Below are 20,157 nucleotides of genomic sequence, written 5' to 3'. Positions count from 1 at the left end.
GCTATCCTGAAGGATGGATGGCCACCTTTGGTAGCCTGTAAAATATTGCAACATTACAATTACAACCAAATACTTTTTTTTCTCTTTCTATAAAATAATGAAGGGCGTTAAAAATGTCTAGGATGGTTCAAAACACTCTGGGACTGTGACGACAGTCAAAATTCATAGACTGCATATATACAGTTTAAGTCGGAAGTTTACATACACTTAGGTTGGAGTTATTAAAACTTGTTTTTCAACCACTCCACACATTTCTTGTTAACAAACTATAGTTTTGGCAAGTCGGTTAGGAAATCTACTTTGTGCATGACACAAGTCATTTTTCCAACAATTGTTTACAGGCAGATTATTTCACTTATAATTCACTGTATCACAATTACAGTGGGTCAGAAGTTTACATGCACTAAGTTGACTGTGCCTTTAAACAGCTTGGAAAATGTCATAGCTTTAGAAGCTTCTGATAGGCTAATTGACATAATTTGAGTCAATTGGAGGCGTACCTGTGGATGTATTTCAAGGCCTACCTTCAAACTCAGTGCCTCTTTCCTTGACATCATGGGAAAATCAAAAGAAATCAGGCAAGACCTCAGAAAAAATAAATAAATGTATACCTCCACAGGTCTGGTTCATCCTTGGGAGCAATTTCCAAACGCCTGAAGGTACCATGTTCATCTGTACAAACAATAGTACACAAGCATAAACACCCTGGAACCATGTAGCCGTCATACCGCTCAGGAAGGAGACGTGTTCTGTCTCCTAGAGATGAACATACTTTGGTGTGAAAAGTGCAAATCAATCCCAGAACAACAGCATAGGACCTTGTGAAGATGCTGGAGAAAACAGGTACAAAAGTATCTATATCCACAGTAAAACGAGTCCTGTATCGACACGACCTGAAAAGCCGCTCAGCAAAGAACAAGCCATTGCTCCAAAACCGCCATAAAAAAGCCAGACTACGCTGTGCAACTACACATGGAGACAAAGATCGTACTTTTTGGAGAAATGTCCTCTGGTCTGATGAAACAAAAATGGAACTGTTTGGCCATTATGACCAGCCCGTCTGGTGTTCAACCTTCCCAAGTTCTCTCACGCCACCCCGCTCCTCCGCTCTCTCCACTGGCTTCCAGTTGAAGCTCGCATCCGCTACAAGACCATGGTGCTTGCCTACGGAGCTGTGAGGGGAACGGCACCTCAGTACCTTCAGGCTCTGATCAGGCCCTACACCCAAACAAGGGCACTGCGTTCATCCACCTCTGGCCTGCTCGCCTCCCTACCACTGAGGAAGTACAGTTCCCGCTCAGCCCAGTCAAAACTGTTCGCTGCTCTGGCACCCCAATGGTGGAACAAACTCCCTCACGACGCCAGGACAGCGGAGTCAATCACCACCTTCCGGAGACACCTGAAACCCCACCTCTTCAAGGAATACCTAGGATAGGATAAAGCAATCCTTCTGCCCCCCCCCCCCCCCCCCCCCCCTTAAAAGATCTAGATGCACTATTGTAAAGTGGCTGTTCCACTGGATGTCATAAGGTGAATGCACCAATTTGTAAGTCGCTCTGGATAAGAGCGTCTGCTAAATGACTTAAATGTAAATGTAAAAATGACCATCGTTATGTTTGGAGGAAAAAGGGGGAGGCTTGCAAGCAGAAGAACACCATCCCAACCGTGAAGCACGGGGCTGGCAGCATCATGTTGTGGGGGTGCTTTGCTGCAGGAGGGACTGGTGCACGTCACAAAATAGATGGCATCAGGAGGATGGAAAATTATGTGGATATATTGAAGCAACATCTCAAGACATCAGTCAGGAAGTTAAAGCTTGGTTGCAAATGGGTCTTCCAAATGGACACTGACCCCAAGCATACTTCTAAAGTTGTGGCAAAATGGCTTAAGGGCAACAAAGTTAAGGTATTGGAGTAGCCATCACAAAGCCCTGACCTCAATCCTATAGAAAATTTGTGGGCAGAACTGAGAAAGTGTGCGCGAGCAAGGAGGCCTACTAACCTGACTCAGTTACACCAGCTCTGTCAGGAGGAATGGGCCAAAATTAACCGAACCTGTTGTGGGAAGCTTGTGGAAGGCTTCCCAAAATGTTTGACCCAAGTTAAACAATGTACAGGCAATGATACCAAATACAAATTGAGTGTATATAAACTTCTGACCCACTGGGAATGTGATGAAAGAAATAAAAGCTGAAAAATTATTCTCTACTATTATTCTGACATTTCACATTCTTAAAATGAATTGGTGATCCTAACTGACCTAAAACAGGGAATTTTAACTAGGATTAAATGTCAGGAATTGTGAAACTGAGTTTAAATGTATTTGGCTAAGGTGTATGTATAATTCAACTGCATATATTGTATAAGCAGTGAGGCTGATGCAACCGTTCAGACCGTTTAGCCTAAAATGTTGATACAGGTTTATTCCTTCATATTATAAGCTCAGCAATGCACACATGGCTGTAGGCTACATGCAAATGTTCCAAAATGCAATTCGCGGTTAAACACTGTTCTCAAAAGCGTACCACTTGCGCAAGTGGTTTCACATGACAGAGATGAAAATATCCTTTAGAAATTTAAGAAAGGGGGGGGATCTGAAGATGCATGGGATACTAATATGACTAGGATTGTGTCTATGGCTTCTAGATGACAAAGTTGATTTGAAAACTAAAAGAACATGAGTATAATGCTGGTTTTAATGGCATATGAAGTGTTTATAAAATAATTCCCTAAACATTTCTATGGTTGTATTTTGGCTAGGCTACTTTGAAAAATGTAAGACATGCTTCATAAAATGAAAAACATTCAGGTTTTAAACATTTTTGTTTATGGTTAAACAATTTTGTTACTGCTGACCATCTCTGCTCAGATTCAAGGTGGGTGATTTGCGGTGCACAACAGGCATTGTCCTCTCCGGTCTTGTGACCATTTATCTGAACAAGCCATTGTCTCGTATGTTGACAGAATCAAACCTTTAGACATGAATGTTTAATTATCTTTCAATTTATTTGTCAAACATTACTGGAGTTTAGCTTAAACAATGCATTGGGAAAGTATTCAGACCCCTTCACTTTTCCCACACTTTGTTACGTTACAGCCTTATTCTAAAATGGATTAAATAAAAACGTCTTCATCAATCTATACACACTACCCCATAATGACAAAGTGCAAACAGGTTTTGAAAATGTTTGCACATTTTATTAAAACTAAAACATAATTGCATAAGTATTCAATCTCTTTGCTATGGGACTTGAAATTGAGCTCAAGTGCATCCTGTTTCCATTGATCATCCTTGTTGTTTCTACAACTTGATTGGAGTCCACCTGTTGTAAATTAAATTGATTGGACATGATTTGGAAAGGCACTCACCTGTCCATATAAGGTCCCACAGTTGACAGAGATTGTCAGAGCAATAACTAAGCCATGAGGTCGACGGAATTGTCTGTAGAGCTCAGACAGGATTCTGTCGTGGCACAGATCTGGGGAAGGGTACCGAAACAACATTTCTGCAACATGGAAGGTCCCAAAGAACAGTGGCCTCCATCATTGTTAAATGGAAGAAGTTTGGGAAACTTCCTAGAGCTGGCCGCCCGGCCAAACTGAGCACTCGGGGGAGAAGGGCCTTGGTCAGGGAGGTGACCAAGAACCCTAAGGACACTCTGACAGAGCTCCAGGGTTCCTCTGTGGAGAAGGTTGTCCTTCTGGAAGGTTCTCCTATCTCTGCAGCACTTCACCAATCAAGCCTTTGTGGTAGTGGCCAGACGGAAGCCACTCAAAAGTAAAAGGCATATGACAGCCCGCTTGGAGTTTGCCGAAAGGCACCTTGAGTGGCCCAGCCAGAGCCCGAACTTGAACCCAATCGAACATCTCTGGAGAGACCTGAAAATGGCTTTGCAGTGACGCATCCCATCAAACCTGACAGAGCTTGAGAGGATCTGCAGAGAAGAATGGGAGAAACTCCCCAAATACAGGTGTGCCACGCTTGCAGAGTCAAACCCAAGAAGACTCGAGGCTAATCGCTGCCAAAGGTGGTTCAACAAAGTACTAAGTAAATGGTCTGAATGCTTATGTAAATGTAATATTTCAGTTATTTTTTGTTGAAAAAATTAGCTGTTTTAGTGTGTGGGGGGGTGTAGTCAATTTTAAATAAGGCTGTAATGTAACAATATGTGGAAAAGTGAAGGGGTCTAAATACTTTCCAAATGCACTATTTATGTAATTAAAAGTCATTTAAAGTTTGATTACATATACTTCACCTTCCTCATGTCATGTCATCGGTTTGGACATGAGGCTGTATCCAATATGCATATCACCTACTCTTTGACATGTAGGACTTTTTTATTTGTGTACATGAAAAATAGATTTTAATATTACGCCAATGTTGATCCAATTCTGATCGGAGTAATTGTTTGATTTAGTTTTTCGGACAATTTACTGTAAATCTATTTTTGTCAGATTTGATTTTTTTTTCTTGTCCCAGACGAGCGTTGATGTCGGGGCCTGTAGTCTGTAAAGCTTAGAGACCTTTCATTAACCCTGTGTTAATCTACTAGCCACAGTACTGTCAGTACCAGGCCAGCTGTGTAAACTGCTGTCAGTAATCTAATTAAACCCGGTACTTTTTCTCTCCAGCCCAGTGTGGGCATCTAGACAAAAGAACCCACATAACCCTGACAGACAACTCACTGAAGGACAGGCAGAGCTCTGTGTTATTGCTGTGTCTGTCTTCTCCAGGCCTGGTTATAAAGGATTCAAGCGAAGGCCTTTACCGTGTGCAGCCTTTTAATTTAGAGGTTGTTGCATATTGGCTTTACAAACAACAATGTAATTCAATCAGAACAGATATCTCCATAATCCTAGGTATGCAGTTACTGACCAATGAGTCTATTCAGTCCTATACTGCATTCACTCAGAGCTACAACAGGACACAGAAAGAAAACAAACATATCTTATGACTATTTCTCGATCTGATAAAGCTACCAGTCACTATGCAGTAGTGAATAAGTGACAGCTCTGTACCAAAGGTGATCTCTGAATGTACAGTGACCCACGGCTGGAATCCTCACAGCTGTACAATGCTGAGTCATCCCTCCACTGTTTCTGTAGGAGCTGGAGTAGAGGACATAGTGGGAGGGTGTTTTTAATAAACTGGCTCTGGCAATTAGTGTGAGATTCCAATATAGCTCAATTTTAAAGCACTATTGTGTTTGTGCATACATGCTTTTGTTTCTGATTGAGCTGCTCTAAGGCGGTCATCTCTCTACTGTGTCAGTGACCTGTGGCTGTCTTTCAGATGGCAGCAGCAACGGGAGCAGCCAGGCCAAGAGAGAGAAGAGGCCCCCCGGGACAGTGGAGTATACCGTTAGTACAGGCTGCCTCTGTGATGCCTCACGAACTCCTCTCACACTACAACTCCCATAAACCCAAGGGGTTCTGACTTCAAAGACTCTAGCTTAGGAAAGCAATGTGGACAATAAACCTCAAACGTTTTCTTCAGAAAATACAAGGGTGTATTTATTACGTCTAGCAATGGAAACCGTTTTCCGTTTTTAAGAACCAAATGGAAGCAAACCGAGCGAACGGACAGAGGGACCTACCTGAATTTGTCCAATCGAAACTCATTTTCATGGCAAAATGTTTTCTGTTTTGGAGTAAACGGTTTCTGTTGCAAAACGTTTTGCGACAAAATCGGCTTAATGAAGACACCCCAGTTGTATGCTTTGCAAGATTTCTGTAGATTTAGTCTCATGCTCCATTTTGCTTTGGGTAGATTGATACTTTTGGTAATCAAAAATAACCAAGGATTTAACTTCATGTTACAGGTGGGACTCCAGGAATCTCTAAGCAGCATTGCTCTGAAGTTTAACATCACCCCGAACAAACTGGTGCAGCTCAACCGTCTCTTCTGCCGTAGTGTTTATCCTGGACAGGTGAGGTTTCAGCACATTACACACCACTTCATGCTGTAAATCCTGGCTAACATGCCTGTATTTCACGTTTGCAGAAGCTGTTTGTTCCTGACGTGGGCCAATCGGGTGCCGACTCTCAGTCTGTGGGTTCTTTTGACCCCGCCTTCCCCAGCGGCCTATCAGAGAAGATGTTACAGGTAAGTCAGTTCTCCTTTTTAAGATAACCCATACTAAAGTAATCTTTGATCCTGGTTCTGTGCTTGTCCCTGCTGTCTTTCGATATGTTTCAGGATGGAGACTCCAGCGGCAGGTCAGTAAGACCATTACGACGGCTGCTGTCGCCCCCGTCCGAGGACGAGAGCCCCGCCACAGTCAAGTTCATTAAGATGAGCTGCAAGTACTTTACTGACGGAATGGTAAGTGGCCAAACCGTAGGTCATTGTGCATTAAAGACCACCACAGCAGACTCAAACTGATGTGTTTTATTGTCTCCCAGGGTGTGGTGGGAGGGGTGATGATTGTGACGCCCAACAACATCATGTTTGACCCTCACAAGTCGGACCCCCTGGTGATCGAGCACGGTTGTGAGGAGTACGGCCGGCTCTGCCCCATGGAGGAGATGGTGTCTGTGGCCCTCTACGACGACATCTCCCGCATGAAGCTCAAGGACGCGTTGCCGTTGTAAGAACCCACCCTGCCATCTTGAGAAGCTCTTTCACACTCTGTCCATCTTTCACTCCCTATTTAAACTAGCCCTTTTTGCTCTTTCTTGATCTTATCTTAACCTTGCTTTTCTTACTGACTCTTCAAGCGTCACACTTTTTCTTCTTATTTCTAACTCTTTCTGCACTCCTCTCTCTCACTTGTTCTTTCTCCTCCCTCTCTGAGGTGGAAAGTTGAACTGATTTCCGGTACCAGATTCTAGGGGCAGACGACTCGGATTCGTTTTTGTCTTTAGTTTTTGAATAATCTATTATATTTTATTTTGAACTGGTTCGTTGTCTCAGGTACTATTATTTGTAGTATTATTATTTTGCCTTTTGAAATCCCTTTTTATTTTTCTGTTTTTCAGTTGCATTTTCTTTCTGTTCATTTATGATTTCCATTTCTTTTGTTTAATTAATTATTTTTATTTTCCCATCCTGCTTTGTGGTGTGCCCCCTGACACTCTACAGAGACCTACCCCAGGATCTGTGTCCTCTGTACAGGCCCGGGGAGTGGGAGGAGCTGCCCTCGGAGCGCGACCTCAACCCCTTTAGCCGCTACGAAGCGCTGGACTCCAAACGACCCATCGTCCTGGACGACATCAACTCTGCCCTGTCAGAGACTGGTATGACTGGGAGATAACACACAATGACTTATATTGGATCAGGATGAATCATGGCAAATCAAAATGAATCATTATACACATGTAGTTAAAAAACAAATTACCTCGTGCATAATAATAATTTAGCAATATTTTGATCCATGTGGTCATTTTAATAAAACAGCATGGTTTCTTATATCCCAGTCATAGCGAGAGCAGAGTGTGATCCAGCAGACAAGTCTCCATCAGATGACGTTTTCACAGAGCTGGAGCTTCCCTTGAACGGGAGCGCTGAGGAACCGAAGAGCGGATCCAGACCACCTGCCACTGCTACAAGCCCGGACCAGCAAGGAGAGCCTCCAGGATCTAATACCCCTAAACGGTTAAAGTCCCAGGACCAGTCCCCCTCTGACTCAGTCCCACTGACCTCGCAGAGAGGGGAGGAGGAGGATGAAGGACTGGTACAGAACAGCTCCATTGAGGACACGACAGAATCACTGCCCGTCTCATCAGAGACTGAGAAAGACGGTGAACTCTTGAAGGAGAAGTCTGCTAGCCTAGCCACAGGCCGAGAAAAAGATGACAACTCTACAGGGCAACTAGTGAACAGTGTTAGCATTAGCGAACAATCAGAATCAGCAATGGACCAAAACAGGAAGCTGAGCTTCAGCGAGACCGCTGAGGCTCCGGGAAAATGTATTTCTTGGGAACCCAGCCCTGCAGGCGAGCTGCAGAACGGACCAATGATAGAGGGGCTGAGTGAGGAAGGGAAGCGGAAGAGGAGCAACAAAGCGGAGGTGAAGTCCAGGCTGATGGAGCGGATGCAGGCGCCCATCCAAAGTGAGTGTTAACAAACACTTCAAGCATTTTGTGTCGTTTCTTGTATTGCATTGTTTCAAATTTTTCAAATCTCTCTGCAGACATGCTTCTGTCCACGGAGGAGAAGAGTAAGACCCCTCCCATGTTCCTTTGCCTCAAGGTTGGCAAGCCCATGAGGAAGTCCTTCGTCATTAGCCAGTCATCCAGCACCGCTCACACGAGAGGAAAGCAGCCGGAGTACTGGTTTGCTGTGCCCCAGGAGAGGTGAGAGTTCAACCACTGAGACCACAGCCAGAACCTCGATGACAACTGGTGTGTGTTCACAATTTTATAAACTTTCAATAAATGTTCTGAAACATAAAAGTGTGGTGTGTTTCAGGGTGGACCACCTATATGCGTTTTTTGTCCAATGGTCTCCTGACGTGTACGGTAAGGTGGCCAGGGAGCAGGGCTTCGTGGTCATGGAGAAGGACGAGCTCAACGTGATCGATAACTTCTTCAGTGACCCCGTGACCCCTCACAGCTGGGAGGTGAGTTCACACGGCATGATCCCTCGGATGAGTGCATTTTGACTGTGATATGTTAACATTGTGGTCAAGTATTTTGTGGGTGTGTGTGGACCAAGCTGTGTTCAATGTTTGGACTATTGAGTTTTATCGATTTAAGTATATTTTGACTGTACGGTTAAGCAAGTTTTGACTGTACGGTTAAGGTATCTAACAGTACATGGTCGTGTTCGTAGATCATCACCATCAACTAGGCGACGCGCAGGCAGACTTTTGGCAGTTACGAAGGGGAGGAGCCTTCGGGGGATCCACTGCCCATGCTCAGTGACCCTAGCACTCTGCTACAGGACACACACATAGAGAAGGTACACACACGCCATGACTCACAACACTTTCAATCAAGAAAACAAACATGTGACTTCACCTACACAACCTATGCAGAAATGCACATCAACACACACTTCCCAGAATCTGTTTTTCTCTCTCCTCACAGCTTGCGTGTCGGCTGCCGGCGCGGGTGCAGGGGTATCCATGGAGACTGGCTTACAGTACGGCAGAACACGGGACCAGCCTAAAGACCCTGTACAGGAGCCTATTGGACGTGGACAGCCCTGTGCTACTGGTCATCAAAGACATGGACAACCAGGTACACACACAATGACAATGGTGCCCAATTTGTATTGGACTCTTGAGTTTAAAAAAAATTCTCCTCCCCCATTAGTTGTTTGGGGGATACTCTACCCATCCTTTCAGAGTAAGTGATCACTGCTATGGCACGGGAGAGACCTTCCTCTTCAGCTTCTGCCCTGAGATCAAGGTCAGACATAGTTATATTTATACTCTGTGTGTTATCCTTATACCCATGTTCAAGTTTAATGCTTTATATGAGCTGGATGCCATTTCTTTTCTCCCTGACTCCCAATGTGTTGCTTTTCCTTTGCTCAGATGTACTGCTGGACTGGGGAGAACTCCTACTTTGTTAAAGGCAACATAGATTCTCTTCAGATGGGAGGAGGAGGGTGAGTGTATTTGAATATATGTGATTGAGCAATGTGAGGAAGCGTGCAACTGGCATGCTGACTGCAGGAATGTCCACCAGACTGTTGGCAGATAATTCAATGTTAATTTCATTACCATAAGCCACCTCCGTTGTTTTAGAGAATTTGGCAGTACGTCCAACCGGCCTCACAACTGCAGACCACATGTTTTGCCTCGTGTGGGCGAGCGATTTGCAGTGACCCATGGTAGCGGTAGGGTTACTGTATGAGCAGGCGTAAGCTACTGTAAACTAACACAATTGCAATTTGAATGCACAGAGATACCATGACGAGATCCTGAGGCCCATTGTCATGCCGTTCATCCACTGCCATCACATGTTTTGATGTATACAACAGCGTGTTCCAGTTCCTGTCAATATCCCGTTACTTCTCACAGCCATTGAAGAGGAGTGGGGCCACAATCAACAGCCTGATCAACTCTATGTGAAGGAGATGCTGCATGAGGCAAATGGGGGTCATACCAGATACTGACTGGTTTTCTGATCCACGCCCCTACCTTTAAAAACAATCAAATGCATCTGTGACTAACAGATACATCTGTTTTCCCAGTCATGTGCATTCCATCGATTAGGGCCTAATCAATTTATTTCAATTGACTGATTTCCTTATATGAATTGTAATTCAGTAAAATCTTTGGAATTGTTGCGTTTATTTTTGTTCAGTGCATATACAAAACACAATCTCGTTTTTGACTGCACTGGGCCTTATAAGAATGACAAAAAATGACAGCTTATATACACAAAACTCTGGTGATCAGGTTATGAAATGGCATGACAGATATTTTGATGTCTGTGTATCACCTGAAATAGCTAGCCTATTAAATGATAGGCTGTCGCTACGAAGTTTTTGCCCCCGCCCCTATGGAAACCTCTTTCTGCAAGCTAAGGATCTGGATCATGTTCTGCGCATGTGTTATTTTATGGACACTATGTAGCTACTGCTCACTCTCCACCTCCCTTTACATTTCCCTCTTTACTCAGCCTCTTCTGAACCATGATGATGTAGCCCATCTCTGCCTCATATTTCTGTACGCAGCGTTGTACCCTCGCTGTCACGCTTTGCTTGACAAAAAGCCATGTAAGCATCTTTGTGTGACCTGCTCTCTGTTGAAGTCAACTTGTAGTTGCCATGTCGTTATGAGTTTGTCTGACCTTTTTTCCTGTCTCTCTCCCTAGAGGTCAGATAGGGCTGTGGGTGGACGCTGACCTGTACCACGGCACCACCTCCAGCTGTGCCACCTTCCACAACCAGCCCCTCTCCCCCCAGAAGGACTTCACCATCCACAGTGTGGAGGTCTGGGCCTTCGAGTAGCCTCCCTCCACCTCCAGTCTCCGCCAAACCCCACCCACACTGGTGGGAACTTAGACCTAGCTTCAACGATTCTGATGCAATTGTCCTTGCTAACGAAATCCGTCATAGGTAACTATAAAACACAATATTAAAACACGTCATTGTGAGATTGTTGTATTGGGGAAGTGTCTAATAGTTGGTACAATGCCCATCAAAGGGAATAAGTGAAGTGAATAAACAATCATCAATTCTCTACAAACGGAGCCAATCAGATTGCTTCTTTTTGTTATCAACCAGAATAATCTGATTTCCCTGAGATATTAGGAACTGATGTGAAAAGAGGAAGCAGGTGAAAGGGAAGTGCTTTTAGGGAAGTGCTTCTAACACACACATCCGCCCCAAACCCACTTTAAATATAGGAGTAATTGTTTACAAAGAGAAGAGGTTTGCATTCACTGAAGGTTGTATTGTTCTCATGTCTCCAGTCCTATATAGACAACAAAACAACTGCCCACTAAGGGAACATACAGTGCAATCGGAAAGTATTCAGTCCCCTTCACTTTTTCCACATTTTGTTATGTTACAGCTTTGTTCTAAAATAGATTAAATTGTTGTTTTTCCCCTCATCAATCTACACTCAATATCCCATAATGACAAGGAAAAAACGGGTTTAGACATTTTTGCAAATGTGTATATATTTAAAAAAAACTGAACTGTGGCATTTACGTAAGTATTTAGACCCTTTACTCAGTACTTTGTTGAAGCACAGCGTCGCTGCATAGCTATTTTCAGGTCTCTCCAGAGATGTTCAAGTCCGGGTTCGTTGGAAGGTGAACCTTTGCCCCAGTCTGAGGTCCTGAGCACTATGGAGCAGGTTTTCATCAAGGTTCTTTCTGTACTTTGCATTCAGGCCAAAGAGTTCAATGTTGGTTTCACCAGACCAGAGAATCTTGTTTCTCATGGTCTGAGAATCCTTTGGGTGCCTTTTGGCAAATTTCAAGCGGGCTGTCATGTGCTTCTGTCTGACCACTCTACCATAAAGGCCTGATTGGTAGAGTGCTGCAGAGATAGTTGTTTCTGGAAGGTTCTCCCATCTCCACAGAGGAACTCCAGAGCTCTGTTAGTGGCCATCAAATTCTTGGTCAACTCCCTGACCAAGGCCCTTCAGTTTCGCTGGGCAGCCAGCTCTAGGAAGAGTATTGGTGGTTCCAAACTTCTTCTATTTAAGAATGATGTAGGCCACTGTGTTCTTGGGGACCTTCAATGCTGCAGAAATGTTTTGTTACCCTTCCTCAGATTTGTGCCTCAACACAATCCTGTCTCGGAGTTCTACGGACAAGTCCTTCAACCTCATGGCTTTGTTTTTGCTCTGACATTCACGGTTATCTGTGGGACCTTATATAGACAGGTGGGTGCCTTTTTAAAAGGGTCTGAATGCTTAAGGTATTTCATTTTTTTTTTTGTAATAAATTTGCAAACATTTCTGAATCTGTTTTCGCTTTGTCATTATGGGGTGTGTGTGTGTAGATGAGGAAAAACATGAATTGAATCAATTTTAGAATAAGGTTGTAATGTAACTAAATGTGGAGAAGGGGTCTGAATACTTTCAGAATGCACTATAAAGAGGGAGGTTTTGTAATGAACAAATTTTTTATGATACTTTTGTAGCTGTTTTGTTTGTTTCATCACCTTTTATAATTTTCTGTACACTTTGTTTTTTTTTAAGATGAATGCATTTTGAAATGTTTTCACCTTTTATAGAATTGTATGTTTTTTTTGTTTTGAAGGAAGTCCCATCATCGGCCACAAGGTTGATAAATCCCAAGCAGGAAATAGATTGACGGTTCTCAAGGCAGTATTAGACTGTCACATCTCTGACCAACTGTACCGTCTCTTTGTTTTATATGCATTTCTGTAAGTAGGGTGAGTTGCTACAGAGTGTGAGGGTTTAGTCCATTGAGACAAGGGAAGTAGGGAGGGATGTCGTTTTGCACTGCAGGCTTGTAAGACAGTTCAATAACTCAAGGTGATTGGTCTTGTCTGTGGAATTAACATCAATCACTATTGTCACTTTCTACCACTACAACAGGGAAGGATGGGTCACCACTGGTATTTTATTTGGGAAAGAAAGGGATATACCTTTGTTTTTTTCTCAACACGTTCTGTTGATCTCGTGCAACTGAGGGTTATTTTTATTTTCCAAGCCGAGTGTTCATTTCTGTCTCAAGTAGTTACTGTAAGATGACTAGGCCTACTGCATGATATGACAATACTGTAACTGTTGTTCCTGCTCATATGACATTCCCCTTCCTGCGTTCCCACTATCCACAATCCTTACAGGTATGGCTTTGTTTTATGTATTTTTGTCATATAGATGTTGCATGTTCTTCTCATTGTGAATGTTTCCAGTATTTATTTCCTGTGAATCCAAAACCATAGTATCATATGTGAATACCACCAAGGACGTATTTATTCTATTGTTGCCACGTTTAAAACGAAATAAACAAATAATAGCATTCCATGCTGAGATTTGTTTTCCCCCACTTGCTTACTTTGTCTTATGTGGGCTGCATAGGCAAATGCAACTTGTGTAATTATCCCATAGGCTAGTAAGTAAAGCTGACTCTTTCTCAACATCTAGGGGGCGTACGGTCATGACTAGAAGGGATCTAGCATTTGGCAAATTAACGTCAGAAGTAGAAACATTTAGCATTTTAGCGAACCCTTTTCCTGACCTTAACCTAATTATCCTAACCTGCTACGAAAAGTAAGGTCAAAATAAAAAGTTGCAAAGGCACAACATCAAGTTAAATATTTTTCTTGATCAAATAACATGGTAAACAACACACCAAGTGCAATGCTCTACCAACTGAGCCTCATCATCACAAACCACTTGCTGTCTCAATGTACTAAATTACTGTATAGGTCATTATTTATCTTCATGGTGATGGAAAGTCTACAGGTACAAACCTAGATGACTAGCCTCTGTAAAATACCGTTATATACATTTTACATTGTGGTTTGTAAGGATGGTAAATTAATACTGCACAAAAAGTGGTTGCACACCACTTGCAATGTTAAGGTTGTGGGTTCGATTCCAACAGGGGACCGGTATGAAGATGGTCTACTAAATTGGAAAAGGAATGAATAGACCATTTTAGTTTCCACATACAAAGAAATCTATTTGTCACACGAGCAGAATAGAACCGGTGTAGACCTTACCGTAAAATGCTTACTTACAAGCCCTTAACCAACAATGCAGTTCAAGAAATAGAGTTAATAAGATATTTACTAAAACTAAAGTTAAAAACAATATTGAATCAAAGTGACAAGAAATGTACATAACAATAACGAGGCTATATACAGTGGGTACCGGTACCGAGTCAGTGTGTGAGGGTACAGGTAATTTGCAAATAAGTTGCATTTGGAAAGTATTTAAAGAAACTGGAAAACATATCAAGCAAGACTCATGTTACAAATTATGGTAATCACAAATACATTTAGTTTACATTTTTTCACAAAAGTAGTGCACTGGGCCTTTAGTCCTTGTATTAGCAGACTGATATACTGAACTAAAATAAAACGCACCATGCAACAATTTCAATGATTTTACTGAGTTACAGTTCATATAAGGAAATCAGTCAATTTAAATAAGTTCATTAGGCGCAGAGTTATCAATGTTCCAAAAACTTATCGGAAAAAGGACCTTTTGGGTCAAACAAGATAAGTTTTTCCCATGGGAAATCCAAGAAAGGACCATGGGAAGATGTCTCTCCATGAAATCTTTGACTTTAAAGAAAGTGTTCTTGAAGGATGGCATAACTGTGGGAGAACTGTACGCAGTACAAACATTTGGGGTGTTGAGATTTTACCTCATCACCAAGGAGCTGAAACAGGAAGTTGTTCAAGATGCAGAACGAGTTACAGAAACAGTAGCTGTCACTTTAACTTACACTGAAGGGATTGATGTTCGCTGTCTCTCAGACCTACAGTCGAAGTTTACACACACTTAGGTTGGAGTCATTAAAACTCGTTTTTTAACCACTCCACACATTTCTTGTTAACAAACTATAGTTTTGGCAAGTCAGTTAGGACATCTCCATGTGCATGACAAGTAATTTTTCCAACAATTGTTTACAGACAGATTATTTCACAGTATCACAATTCCAGTGTGTCAGAATTTTACATACACTAAGTTGACTGTGCCTTTAAACAGCTTGTAAAATTCCAGAAAATTATGTCATGGCTTTAGAAGCTTTTGATAGGCTAATTGACATAATTTGAGTCAATTGGAGGTGTACCTGTGGATGTATTTCAAGGCATACCTTCAAACTCAGTGCCTCTTTGCTTGACATCATGGGAAAATCAAAAGAAATCAGCCAAGACCTCAGAAAAAAAATTCTAGACCTCCACAGGTCTGGTTCATCCTTGGGAGCAATTTCCAAACGCCTGAAGGTACCATGTTCATCTGTACAAACAATAGTACACAAGTATAAACACCATGGGACAATTCAGCCATCATTCCGCTCAGGAAGGAGATGCGTTCTGTCTCCTAGAGATTAACGTATTTTGGTACGAAAAGTGCAAATCAATCCCAGAACAACAGCATAAGACCATGTGAAGATACTGGAGGAAACAGGTAAAAAAGTATCTATATCCACAGTAAAACGAGTCCTATGTCGACATAACCTGAAAGGCCGCTCAGCAAGGAAGAAGCCACTGCTCCAAAACCGCCATAAAAAGCCAGACTACGGTTTGCAACTGCACATGGGGACAAAGATCGTACTTTTTGGAGAAATGTCCTTTGGTCTGATGAAACAAAAATGGAACTGTTTGGCCATTATGACCATCGTTATGTTTGGAGGAAAAAGGGGGCGGCTTGCCAGCCGAAGAATACCATCCCAACCGTGAAGCACGGGGGTGGCAGCATCATGTTGTGGGGGTTCTTTGCTGCAGAAGGGACTGGTGCACTTCACAAAATAGATGTTATCATGAGGGTGGAAAATTATGTGGATATATTGAAGCAACATCTCAAGACATCAGTCAGGAAGTTAAAGCTTGGTTGCAAATGGGTCTTCCAAATGGACAATGACCCCAAGCATACTTCTAAAGTTGTGGCAAAATGGCTTAAAAACAACAAAGTCAAGATATTGGAGTTGCCATCACAAAGCCCTGACCTCAATCCCATAGACAATTTGTGGGCAGAACTGAAAAAGCATGTGCGAGCAAGAAGGCCTACAAACCTGACTCAGTTACACCAGCTCTGTCAGGAGGAATGTGCAAAAATTCACCCAACTTGTTGGAAGCTTGTGGAAGGCTACCCAAAACGTTTGACCCAAATTAAACAATTTAAAGGCAATGCTACCAAATACTAATTGAGTATGTAAACTTCTGACCCACTGGGAATGTGATGAAAGAAATAAAAGCTGAATAAATCATTCTCTCCACTATTATTCTGACATTTCACATTCTTAAAATAAATTGGTGATCCTAACTGACCTAAGACAGGGAATTTTTACTAGGATTAAATATCAGGAATTGTGAAAAACGGAGTTAAATGTATTTGGCTAAGATGTATGTAAACTTCCGACTTCAACTGTATCAGAGATAGTTTGCGCTACACATTGGAGAACCCCTTCCGTATCAGCTGGATGACATACTGGTATTTGTATATAGCCAACAGAATGAGCTACACAACCTAGACCCCTTAAAGTACCTGATCGCTTTTACAATTGATACTCCTCCAGACAACAGATGTCACACCACATGCCCTGCAGAAGACAGAAGTCACGTCACAAACCCCTCCAGATGTTAGAAGTCACTCCACAACCCCTCCGGTCGTTAGATTTCACACCACATCCCCTCCAAACGTCAAAAGTTAATGCCACAACCCCTTCGGACGTCAGATTTCACACCACATCCCCTCAAAACATCAGAGTTCATTCCACAACCCCTCCAGATGTGAATGGGCACACCACCACCTCTCCAGAAGACAAAGGTCAAGCCACAATCCCACCAGAAGACAGAGGTCACTCCAGAACCCCTCCAGATGTCAGAGGTCACGCCACAACTCCTCCAGACAGAGTTCACGCCACAACCCCTCCAGATGTTAAAGGTCACTCCACAACCCCTCCAGATGTCAGAGGTCACTCCACAACACCTCCAGACATTGAAGTTCACACCACAATAATATGATGTGTTGGATGCTGTGAGAGCTGTTCTGTCACAAACACTCTAGAGGAAAAAGGATAAGCCGGCACCTAGAAAAGTTTTGAAGTTACTGCAGGCATCCCCACAAAATCAGGCAGAGATTCAGAATTTCCGATATTTCCAGCTATATATCAGAGGGTTGGATGAGGTTGGACTCAGGAAGATAATGAGATTCATGACGGGTGCTGATGTAATGTGTCAGAGTTAAGTCTAGTTCTCCACTTAGGATGGTCTGTTTAGACGCCATGTCACACACAGCTTAGCCACCCGATGCAGCCTCCATGAGAGGCGTCAGACCTGTCTAAAAGTGAGAACATATGGGTCAGTGACATACTGCAACACACAGACACCACACCTAGTTTCTGATGTCTTTGACTCTAGCCCAGATAACATGACCTGTCAAGTTCAGCTGATGGTGGCTGCTCTCACCTTGGAGCGGTGCTCCATGTTGGCAGTCCCGGGTCAGTGCTGCGTTGCGCTTGGTCTCGATGGGAGTGTAGATGTCTGAGCCCATGTCCAGCAGCAGCTTGACCACAAGGACGTGACCGTTCATGGCAGCCAGTATCAGCAGAGAGATACCCAATGTACTTCTAGTCCTGACAGGAAACAAACACACAGTGAGAGAGGAACAGACAGGGAGAGGAGGGAACATGTGGACAGGGATGATAATACACATAGTTCAGAGTGGGAAAAATCTTTGTGACTGACAGGGATGGTTGTGTGTTTCAGAGGTTGATAAACTTTCGTATCTGGAGTTGATTCCAGCACTAGCATTCAGGAGGATCTTGATGTTGATGCAGCCCCCTAAGGCGGCCAGGCTGAGAGGAGTAATCTGAAACGCTACACTGCTTCTTGTTGGCCCCACGCAGCAGCAACAGTTTTACCACCAGGAAGGAATGGACCATGGGTTATTATTGGGGAATTTCCACTAGTGTTTTATCAAAAGGGTAACAATTAACTAATATGATGTTCAGGGAAGAATGTGTTTTAGTGAATCGCAACACCTCTTGTTATCCTACAGAGCAGGCCAGGGAGAAAGGTGTGTTTTTGATTCTCTCAGACTGGGCTTCGATGTCCTCTCCTTTATCCAGTAGGATCTCCACCTCGGCAATGTGATCCGCTGTAGCAGCCAGGATTAGAGGAGTGAAACCAGGGGACAGAGAGATTACTCTCCAACACCTACATACACAGATAGACTCCCACTTATACACAGAAACTATATATTTCCCAGAAAAATGTACATATAAATATAAAAATATAGCTAGATGGTGTGACGTAGATGTGCATCGATGTCCAGAGGGGGAGCATGGAGGGTGGGGACACTGAATTGATGGGCATCTGTGCTGTGGGTATGGGCGAGGTTGTAGTGTTCAACATAGACACTACTGCTCACCGCTACTGTAACAGAGGGAGAGAGAACAATGAATAAAAGAGCGTTCAACCTATAACTAAATCAAATTAGATTTCCTTTACAAGCAGTTGGGAATTATGTTAAATGTATTGGAACCATGTTCAGCATTAAGGAAAAGGATGGGGGACAGAACACTCACCTTACTTTTTGTTATTAGAAGAAAGAAAGTGAAGAACCAGCTTCTAGACTAACTGCTCACATAACTGCCATGATATCTTCCTGCGTGTCAGGGACTTATCTGTGTGGGGAAGGCCACTATGAGTCTGTTGAGGGCCTGAGTGAGAAGGCCCGGGTCCCAGGCCTGTCAACTATTGCCCCAACATCTACTGCTGGCTCACCATCATCCTCTGTATGTCAGGGCAGGTGCTGTTGGGGTAGTCTGCTGTACTAAAGTCTTGAATGCTGAGTGGCCAAGGTAAGAAGCTGGTCTACAGAAGTAGGGGCTGCCCCGTGTCACCCTTCAGGCCTTCATGTACTCTTTGGTGAACTTCTCCTTGAGGATCTTCTTCTGCAGCTCAGCTTTCTCTATGGCTGAGATCCTTTGGCTCAACTCATTCAGCTTGCTCTCCGTCTCTTCCACAATGCACTCCAGGTGCTGGTACAAGTAGAAGAGGGGTAGCAGAGCTGTGTCTGGACCGTCTGCAGCAAGTGGGTTACCCTGGAAGGGGCTCAGCCTCTGCTTGAAGCCGTCTGAGACAGCTACACAAGACAACACAACCAGTTAGCTACAGGGTTGTACCATACAATATTACAGCAATCATTATAACGCTTTGATGCCTTGTGCACTCAACTGGTGTCTAGTTGTTTTCTTGGTCAGGGAATGAACAAATTTAGACCTGTATTTACTATTGGACTGACATTTTGTGATGACAGATGGAGGTGTTGTGATGTTGGAGGGTACTCTGTCTGTCTCTTGTGGAGGCACTACCTGTTACGGCTGTCCTCGCTGACAGAAGGTGGGGACCAAAACGCAGAGTGGTTAGTGTTCATTCTTTTAATGAAAATCAACAAAACACTTCAAAATACAAAAAACAACCAACGTGACAAAACCGAAACCGTCCTGTGTGGCAACAAAACCTCCACAGGAACAAACACCCACAAAACACAAGTGAAACCCTGGCTGCCTAAGTATGATTCTCAATCAGGGACAACGATTGACAGCTGTCTCTGATTGAGAATCATACCAGGCCGAACACAAAATCCCAACATAGAAAATCAACCATAGACAACTCACCCAACTCACGCCCTGACCAACTAAAATAAATACAAAACAAAGGAAAACAGGTCAGGAACGTGACACTACCATAGCCAGGGCTTGGAATGGAAGTCGTGGAGCCTGTTTGGGTTAGTGCAGATATTACAAAAGTATTTGGTATAAATATTTGGTATCAACTTATAAAAATGTGATGTTAATACAAATACATGTCTGTAGTAGTACAGTAGTTGTTTGTTTATTGGTAAACCAACAGTCCCTACCTGAGAGGTGTAATGGGAGGGGAATGAGAGCTGAGATGCAGTACGTTTGGCACGGGAACCAAAAGGATGTTGTTGGGGTAGTCAAGGAGGTAGGACACCACGATGCTGTGACCATCCTTAGTACCTCTTCCTCTTTGCTCTCCTTTCCTTCCTTGTCCTCCTCGTCACTGCTG

The 20,157-nt window shown here is 43.2% G+C and overlaps 1 protein-coding gene and 1 pseudogene across 1 annotated transcript in view; both read left to right on the top strand.

Moving 5' to 3' along the window:
- LOC129825224 (nuclear receptor coactivator 7-like) overlaps nucleotides 1–13,430 on the top strand; it is a 29,439-nt pseudogene extending 16,009 nt beyond the window's left edge.
- Nucleotides 10,931–20,157, top strand: part of LOC129825227 (adenosine 5'-monophosphoramidase HINT3-like) — a 29,287-nt gene continuing 20,060 nt past the window's right edge. Inside the window, exon 1 of the mRNA XM_055885138.1 lies at nucleotides 10,931–11,016. The gene's annotated coding sequence lies outside the window, so the exon portion shown is untranslated. The remainder of the gene's footprint in view (nucleotides 11,017–20,157) is intronic.

Source organism: Salvelinus fontinalis, chromosome 27 (genome assembly GCF_029448725.1).
Source record: "Salvelinus fontinalis isolate EN_2023a chromosome 27, ASM2944872v1, whole genome shotgun sequence".
Classification (NCBI taxonomy): Eukaryota; Metazoa; Chordata; class Actinopteri; order Salmoniformes; family Salmonidae; genus Salvelinus; species Salvelinus fontinalis.
The sequence above is the reverse complement of the archived record's forward strand: the minus strand, read 5'-3'. Positions and strand labels throughout refer to the sequence as shown.